The sequence below is a fragment of the Lagenorhynchus albirostris genome, chromosome 13, assembly GCF_949774975.1.
Source record: "Lagenorhynchus albirostris chromosome 13, mLagAlb1.1, whole genome shotgun sequence".
NCBI classification, from domain to species: Eukaryota; Metazoa; Chordata; class Mammalia; order Artiodactyla; family Delphinidae; genus Lagenorhynchus; species Lagenorhynchus albirostris.
In genome coordinates, this window is record NC_083107.1 from 36722177 (window position 1) to 36729041 (window position 6865).

General features: G+C 35.6%; 1 pseudogene; it reads left to right on the forward strand.

Annotated features, from left to right (window-relative positions):
* Positions 1 to 3382: 3382 nt before the first annotated feature.
* On the forward strand, positions 3383 to 4179 carry LOC132531209 (hypoxanthine-guanine phosphoribosyltransferase-like; annotated as a pseudogene).
* The last annotated feature ends 2686 nt before the right edge of the window (positions 4180 to 6865 follow it).

The following is a 6865-nucleotide window of genomic DNA, read 5'->3' on the forward strand; positions in this document are numbered from 1 at the left end:
TGGTACAGATGAACCGGTTTGCAGGGCAGAAGTTGAGACACAGATGGAGAGAACAAATGTATGGACACCAAGGGGGGAAAGCTACGGGGGGGTGGGGATGACTAAAAAGAACCTGTTGTATAAAAAAAAATTAAATTTAAAAATTTAAAAAAAACTAATACTAAACTTTCTTTGGGTTATTTGTATTGAAGTATGTTAATATAAATGTTTCAGACATTACATGAAATTCCTAAAAATCTTTTATGTTCTGGTATAATGTTATGTCATAATTCTAGTTATTACTTTAAACTGTATATCTCAGAAATAACTAAATTTCCTTGTCAATTGCATTATTATGAACTTTCATCAAATCTTTAACCGTGGTCATTTTTAAGTGTTTTGTCATTTACGGACAGTTCTGGGTGTACTCTGATGCTTTTGCAAAAATGTTCCTATAAAAGGGTTTCATCTTCAAGGAATTCATGGAAAAGACTCTGACAAGTACAGGTTTCTGGTAACGACGATAATGCTGAACTGAATGAATAAGCATTTTCAGAACTCTAATGGAAAACTGATGAATTCATAAAAGTGCTAACAAAAGATCAAGATGAGAAAAAAATTAATTACATGGGACTGAGTGAACTGATGAGGATGATTTTAATTTTTGTGACTTTGAATTTAAAAAATGTGATAAAAAAAGATTAACTTACTTAAGTGAGGTATTATTTATAAAAATAAGTTTAAAAAAATCAAGAAAATGAAAGACTTCATCTGTTTTCTTTTCTAATGTCTGTACGTTGGAGGAAGATGTAATGGTATTCCTGGCATGTCATTTTGCCCTCCGGAACCATCAAACATTATAGATGTGATTACGTAGAATTATTTAAATATGGTCGTGTATCTTTACCTTTCTGGTCAATCACAATTTCTGGTTTTTTGTTTTATTTATTTTTTTTAATAATGACTTTTTGTTTTGAAAAAAAAATTTAGGGCTTCCCTGGTGGCACGGTGGTTGAGTCCGCCTGCCGGTGCAAGGGACACGGGTTCGTGCCCTGGTCCGGGAAGATCCCACATGCCGCGGAGCGGCTAGACCCGTGAGCCATGGCCGCTGAACCTGCGCGTCCGGAGCCTGTGCTCCACAACGGGAGAGGCCACAACAGTGAGAGGCCCGCGTACCGCAAAAAAAAAAAAACTTAGTGGGGGGGAGGAATATTTTATTACAGTCACTAAAAGGTAAGGATTAATTTCCTTTTAGAAAGGGGGACATAATGCACATTATACAGTGCAATATAAAAAGTATTACTAGCACAATAATACTATCACACTAAACATGGAACTTATTACTTATTCAGTAAAATGGCCACTTGCTCCTAATCAGTATCATAATTCACTAGACAGATCTGAGGTTCCCTTAAAGGTTTTGCTTTACTGATCTTCCCTGGGTTTGTCATTCTCATTTCCCACATAGTTTGACGCATGGAGCAGCTGCTTGCTATAGCACATGAAGAGTGCGGTAATCTAACACAAAGAAATGTCACAGAACCAAAAAACTATAATATACACAGTATTTTTAAAGGGAAAGAACTTTCTAGTAAGAATGCTCAATGGGTATGTCTTTGAAGACAAAATATTAAAGTCAGACTTAAAATATCACTTAATATAGTAAGAAAAATTCCTTTTATGAGGTTTGACTATGTAATTCATAGCCTGGTTCTTTCTTATAAACCTTTGAAAAGTGTTGTGAATAGAATATATTATACTTGGGATTCCAAAAGCTTTTTACTATTCATTAACAATTTGAGGATTATAAGATTACACTTCAGGTAATTTAGAATAAGATTTTTTAAAACTGAAGTATAGTTGATTTACAATATTGTGTTAGCTTCAGGTATAAAACAAAGTGATTCAATTATTTTTTTTAGATTATGTTCCATTATACGTTATTAGAAGATATTGAATATAGTTCCCTGCATTATACAGTAAAGCTTTTTTGCTTATCTATTTTATGTATAATAGTGTGTATCTGTTAATCCCATACTCCTAATTTATCCCTCCCTCCCTTTCCTCTTTGGTAACCATAAATTTGTTTTCTATGTGAGTCTGTTTCTGTTCTATATATAGATTCATTTGTATTATTTTTTAGATTCCATATATAAGTGATATCATATAATATTTGTCCGATTTACTTCACTTAGTATGATATTCTCTAGGTCCATTCATGTTGCTGCAAATGGCAATATTTCATTCTTTTTTATAGCTGAGTGTATCCCACATCTTCTTTATCCATTCGTCCACTGATGGACACTTAGTTTGTTTCCATGTCTTTGCTATTATAAACAGTGCTGCTATGAACATTGGGGTGCATGTCTTTTTGAATTAGAGTTTTCATCTTTTCCTGATATATGTCCAGATGTGGGATTGCTGGGTCATATGGCAAATCTATTTTTAGTTTTTTTTGAGGAACCCCCATGCTGTTTTCCATAGTGGCTGCACCAATTTACATTCCCACCATCAGTGTAGGAGGGTTCCCTTTTCTCCACACTTTCTCCAGCATTTATTATTTATAGACTTTTTGATGATGGCCATTCTGACTGGTGTGAGGTGATACCTCATTGTGGTTTTGATTTGCATTTCTCTAATAATTAGCGAGGTTGAACACCTTTTCATATGCCTGTTAGCCATCTGTATGTCTTCTTTTGAGAAATGTCTATTAAGGACTTTGGCCCATTTTTTGATTGGATTATTTGGTTTTTTGATATTGAGTCATATAAGTTGTCTGTATAGAATAAGATTTTTTAAATGTGGATGCTGATGTGGAATCATATCTAAAGATATTGTGCCATATATAACTTACCTTTAAATTTATCTAAATTCTTATAAATATCTCACAGTTTTTGTTTGTTTGTTTGGCTATGTGGGATCTTATTTCCCTGATCAGGAATTGAACCCAGGCCCTCCTCAGTAATAGCGCAGAGTCCTAACCACCGGACCACCAGGGAATTCTCACAGTTCATTTTAAGGCAATAAATTGATTAACATGTTCACTTTAAAATATTGTTTCTAAACTCTTTATTAATATCAAGTGGAAAGAATTTATACCTTTATTATAGTAAGAAGTAATTTTAAATTATTTAATAACTCACCAAATCAGTTTCTTGTCACATAGGGTAACATGTTATTACCAAACAACTTTGCCTCTGGTCAAAGAGAAACAAATCATTGCACAAGGCTCAAAATTTTTGTGAAAATCAATATTTAGGAAAGTAAACCACAGATGTAATTGAATCCCAGTGAAATACATTAAACAATTATGAGAAGTAGCTATTACTCTGACCATCAAGTTTGGTATAAGAAGTAAACAGTTTAGCCCAAACTGCCCTCAGCCGGCCGGTCGGCCGGCTCTGTTATGGCGATCTGCAGCCCCAGCATCGTGATTAGCAATAATTAACCAGCTTATGACCTAGATTTATTTTGTATACCTAATCATTATGCTGAGGATTTGGAAAAGGTGTTTATTCCTCATGGACTAATTATGGACAGGACCGAACGTCTTGCTCAAGATGTGAAGAAGGAGATGGGAGGCCATCACACCGTGGCCCTCTGTGTGCTCAACGGGGACTACAAATTCTTTGCTCACCTGCTGGATTACATCAAAGTACTGAAGAGAAATAGTGATAGATCCATTCCTATGACTGTAGATTTTATCAGACTGAAGAGCTACTGTAATGACCAGTCAACAGGCGACATAAAAGTAATTGGTGAAGATGATCTCTCAACTTTCACTGGAAAGAATGTGTTGATTGTGGAAGGTATAATTGACACTGGCAAAACAATGAAAACCTTGCTTTCCTTGGTCAAGCAGCATAATCCAAAGATGACCAAGGTTGCAAGCTTGCTGGTGCAAAGGACCCCTTGAAGTGCTGGATACAGACCAGACTTTGTTGGATTTGAAATTCTAGCCAAGTTTGTTGTAGGATATGCCCTTGACTATAATGAATACTTCGGGGATGTGAATCATGTTTGTGTCATTAGTGAAGCTGGAAAAGCAAAATACAAAGCCTAAGATGATAGTTCAAGTTGAGTTTGGAAACATCTGGAGTCCCACTGAAATCACCAGTAAAATTATCAAATGTTCTAGTTCTGTGGCCAGATGCTTAGTTGAGATTATTGCATGTAACTTCTTAGAATTTTATCTGTTGTATTTTAGAAATGCCAGTTGCTGCATTCCCAAACTCTTTATTTGCACTGTCAGCCTATAGACTATCATTTCCCTTTGGGTGGATTGCTGTTTTACTCGTGAATGAAAAACCTCTTAAACCACATCACTATGGAACGAAAATATTGACATTGTATATGTAAAGAACATTTGAAGAAAAGAATGTATTAGTTTTTTAACTGGTATTTTACTTTTTACATATTCAGGGAAGAACAGAAGTGATTGAGTATTGTTAATTATACCACTGTGTGTTCAGAAAAGTAAGAAACAGTCAGTTTCATATCAGTCACAGCACTTAGAAGTATCGTTATGTCGGATAAACCACACGTCCTGGAATTATTTTAGTAGCTTTTAGTAGTATTAACTGTAATTTCCCACTTGTTCAAATTATTTTTGGTGAATCTTTGTCAACAGATTGATCTGTACCTTTTAAATACAGATCAATAAGTTCCAAAAACCTACCACTTTTTGAATTCTTCAACATAAAAATCCTTAAAACAAAGGCTGTCTCTTTAAAAGAGAGAAAAAAAGTAAACAGTTTAACTTTATAGGGTTATTTATTAATTTTTTTTTACATCTTTATTGGAGTATAATTGCCTTCCAATGGTGTTAGTTTCTGCTTTATAACAAAGTGAATCAACTATACATATACATATATCCCCATATCTCCTCCCTCTTGTGTCTCCCTCCCAGTCTCCCTATCCCACCCCTCTAGGTGGTCACAAAGCACCAAGCTGATCTCCCTGTGCTATGTGGCTGCTTCTACAGGATTATTTATTAATCTTGCTGGAAATGATTCCCATGATTTTGAGAATGGAGACTCCATACTTCTCTTTAGATCCTTAGTAATAGGTTTAGAATATGGGAAACCCAAATTATACTAGTCTATTGATTGCACAGAAGTAGATTTCCTTCTTTGTTCTGCAGTATTTCACCAATGTGATTGCTTTTTATAAATATTGTGAGAATAAACTAACAGTAACATTTGGAAAGTTTTTCGAGCCCTTTGTGACATCAATAATGGAAGGATTCTTTCCAAACCACAAGTTTTTCCTCTCAAAACCCTTCTCTATTTTTGTACCATCATTTCCTCTTCCTCTCTATTTTTTTTTTTTTTTTTTTTGCGGTACGCGGGCCTCTCACTGTTGTGGCCTCTCCCGTTGCGGAGCACAGGCTCCGGACGCGGCCATGGCTCACGGGCCCAGCCGCTCCACGGCATGTGGGATCTTCCTGGACCAGGGCACGAACCCGTGTCCCCTGCATCGGCAGGCGGACTCTCAACCACTGCACCACCAGGGAAGCCCTTCCTCTCTATTTTTAATAAGATTTATTTCAAACTATGAAATGCATGGTTATTGTAGGAAATTTGAATAATAAAAGTAAAAATACCCATAATTCGATCAATTTTTCCTCCAGAATTTTGATGAAATAATTGCAGTCTGAACAAGATATGTTACATTTTTTTGCAATGCTAGGAAAAAAATCTTTAAAGGAACTCAAGCACGCAAAAAAAAAAAGAATTCATGGACACACTCATGGACCATTTTATGGTTAATTGCATCCACTGGGAAAGCAATAGAGGTATTGCCTCACAGATACAGTTGAATTCAGAAACTTAAATACTAGCATGATTTCACTCCATTGTAGGTATTTCTTCTTCACAAATATCATTTTAATAGATGTGTCAATGATAGCTATCACTTATAGAAAGCCTTATTTAATGATATAATCTTTACATCAACCATAACAGTAAATTAGCACTAGCCTCACTTTACAAAACAAAGGTTTGAAAACAACCGCATAGCTCTTAGGTGGTGAAGTGAGAATTTGAGGGGATTTGAACACTGCTCTCTCTGCTTCCAAAGGCATCCTTTCCACTACAGCCCAACACCTCACCATGAATATCATAATCTGCTTAACTAGGTCCTGTGGTTGGGCATTTCAAATGCTCCCCCCACCTTTTTTCTTTTTTTTTTTTAACTAAAATCAATAATGTTAGAAGTAATATCTTGGAGTATGAAACTTTGTTTTTATGATTATTTCCCCAAAATAGAGCTTAAAATCTGGATTAGTGTGTTAAAGGCAGGAATATTTTTAAGGCAATTTGTACACATTGTTAATTGCTTTCCTCAGTGAGATTGTTCAAATTATAATTCAATCAGCAGAGCATGAGGCTTCCTGCTCCACTGTGCTCTTTATAAAAATCTTGGTTAATTTAATAGATCAAAACTGACTCTTTGTTGCTAAGTTTAAAATTGTTTTGGTTGCTATAGTTAACTGTGTTTTAATACATCAATTCTCCATTCTACAGAGTGAAGGCTGGCTAAGTCTTTGAACTAGAAATGGGAAGATAGGGAAATGGTCTTTAGACTTTTTATTCCCTTTATTCATTCAATGGTTATCTAGTTCCTATTCTAGGTCAGGCATTGTGCTAGTATTCAGGATATAAAGATGAAAGCCCATCCCTGACCTCAAAGAGCTTGTGAACTAGCAAGAGAAACAGACATAAATAGACTGTAGTACAGTGTGACTGGCACTGTGACCAAAGTAACACAGAAGAATATGCTTTGAGAAACACAGAGGAGGGCACTTAAACCAGCTTCAGGGAGGTCCTAGAAGCCATTTTGGAGGTGCTGAGGGCTGAGCTCCGCCTTGAAGAGAAGCAGAAGT